The sequence below is a fragment of the Octopus bimaculoides genome, chromosome 4 (assembly GCF_001194135.2).
Source record: "Octopus bimaculoides isolate UCB-OBI-ISO-001 chromosome 4, ASM119413v2, whole genome shotgun sequence".
Classification (NCBI taxonomy): Eukaryota; Metazoa; Mollusca; class Cephalopoda; order Octopoda; family Octopodidae; genus Octopus; species Octopus bimaculoides.
In genome coordinates, this window is record NC_068984.1 from 146,566,134 (window position 1) to 146,569,188 (window position 3,055).

Sequence of the window (3,055 nt, forward strand, 5' to 3'; positions counted from 1 at the left end):
ATGCAAGTGTGTGTGTATGTATGTATGTATGTATGTATATATGTATGTATGTATGTATGTATGTATGTATGTATGTGTGTGTATGCATGTGTGTGTTTATGTATGTATGCATGTGTGTGTTTATGTATGTATGCATGTATGTGTGTATGTGTGTGGGTATGCATGTGTGTATGTATCTATGTGCGTATGTGTGTATATATGTGTGTGTGTATGTATGTATGTATGTATGTATGTGTGTGTATATGTATGTATGTATGTATGTATGTATGTATGTATGTATGTGTGTATCTATGTGCGTATGTATGTATGTATATTGGCGTTGATGGAAATTAAGCAAGACTCGAAGTCACTAACTTTATTTACATGTGTCTCTTCTTTTTTAAATTCTTAGAATTCACTTCTGGAATATAAGAGTTGCTTCCTCCACTGGAATTTTGACAGCAACAACTATATAAAGTTACATGTTAAACTTCACAAAAAGTCTCATACATTTTTAGAGAATTGTTTACGGAGTGAATTTCAAGTCAAGGATATTAGAATGCGGGCGATGGATTGTTAGAATCGAAAGAGCGACGAACAAAATGCTTTGCGCTGTTTAGTCCCCTATCTTTACAAAAGCAAAAACAACAACAACAACAGCAACGTTGACGTCAAGGCCGACGACGAGAAGGGTTATTGTGGGTCAATGATCATACAAAAGGCATCAAATAATACTCATTCTCGTACATGTGTACGCGTGAAAACATACGCACACACACACATCCTTATCCACACACACACACACACACACACACACACACACACACACACACACACACACACACACACACACACACACACACACACACACACACACACACACACACACACACTCACACACTCTCGCGTGCACGCACATATTCTTCAACCGTCATCAACCAAACGCCGTCCCTCGATCCCGAAGTCGGTTTGCCTCAACTCGCCAATTCCTTCCCGGATGAACTTCTTGTCTACACTGAGCCGGGCTTTTGTTTCCAGTCCGTTCCCTGATATCATCGATACACAAACATCTTTAACGGTCCCTTGCTCTACCCCCTCCGCTTTCCTTACACCTCAGGATGGTCTTCTACTCGTGGCGCATTGTACGTCCTCATTGCCATCATTTTGTGGACTTGATTCCCAACAATATGTGTCTTTCGACTTTCTGCTTTTTCTCAGACACTGCAACCTTTATTACTCTTCTGTTCGATCTGCAAAAGATCTTCACCTCAAACGCATCTTCTTTACCATTGTTCTCGACATTGTTCAAGTTTCTGCCCCGTACAGGACAACTGCCATAATATATTTAAGTATGCTTGACCTCCTGTGTATCCATGCATATCTAGTTGCGTGTGTGTGTGTGTATGCCAGTCAGAGACGTGTTTCTGGCTTTATGGCTGTCGTAGCACAACCATCGTTCGACCTTATCTCCCATTGACTTAGAATAGAGCACATTTAAAGCCAAAGTAATTTGCATAAATGACGTTAGAGAAATGACTCAGAGTGGCGAGTGGCATGCATTTGAACAACAGAGACGAAAATTATTTTCTACTCTAGGCACAAGGCCCGAAATTTTGTGGGAGGGGGCCAGTCGATTAGATCGACCCAGCGCGCAACTGGCACTTAATTTATCGACCCCGAAAGGATGAAAGACAAAGTCGACCTCAGCAGAATTTGAACTCAGAACGTAAAGACGGACGAAATGCCGCTATACATTTCGTCCGGAGTGCTAACGCTTCTGCCAGCTCGCCGCCTTCTTGATTTATTAAAATTATCTCTGATTGCAGACGATGTGTCATAATTACAAAATGGCAATTAAGACCAGCTCCACTTGGGAAAGAGAAACCCATGAATGCACTCTGTTTAACCGATTCTAAACGAAAGGTTCATACATCCATTGGGTAGATAAACTCCGCCATGGTATCTGATATTTGTTTTCCGTCTTAGAATAATTATGTCAGTCTTGTTATGTTTGTTTTCGGTTGACTTTTGATGAGAATGCTGCATCAGTATCGCCGTGTTAAAATGCTTAGTTGTATTCAACGTCAGAAGAACTTTTTTTTTTTGATACTTCCCCTAAGCCTGCCGTCTCTATACACAGTATTGTATGTTGTTTAAACAAACGCTAATGGACCTAAGGAGAAAGTAGGCCGCAGGAATTGGTGTTCAAGTGTGTAATGTCTTCTAGAGGAATGCGACAGAGTCGACAGTTTCTTTATGACATCTTGAAATGCATGCATCGTGTATGCACGAGACAGACATGCAGAGGAACTGTATGGGTGTCAGTCTGTGTCTGTCGGCCTTTACGGATGTTTAGCATACACACATTGGTATATGCTATACATACATACATACATACATGCATACACACGCACACATATATACATGCATATATATTTATACATATATACATACACACACAGACACACACACACACACACACACACACACACGGGACTAAACACAGAGGGGACAAACAAAGAGATTAAGTCGATTATATTGATCCCAGTGCGTAACTGGTGCTTATTTAATTGACCCCGAAAGCATGAAAGGCAAAGTCGACCTCGGCGGAATTTGAACTCAGAACGTAACGGCAGACGAAATACCGCTAAACATTTCGCCCGGCATGCTAACGATTCTACCATCTCGCCGCTTTATGCATGTATAAGCTTGTAACTGTAAGTATATTAATAGGTGTGTGTATGTAGGTAGATTTAAAAAGAAATGAAACGGGAAAATAATTAAAAATGGTGTTTGATAGACGAGGAATCAAGCAAATGACATCTGCCATGTTAATTGTCAACATACCAATGTTTTGTAAAACAAAAAAATGTCTACTTCCGCCGGATGTGAAATGTTTTGCGCATCAAGCACGTCTCATCGGCCTGGCCAATGTTTCTGATTTTTGCGTCTAATTGATTTATTTGCAGTTACACTTAACCATCAACAAAACTTGCAGAAGACGAAATAGCTTCGATTCGTAGCCACCAGTTCCACACCATCATCAGTACCATTGTCTCAAGGTCATCGTTGTCGT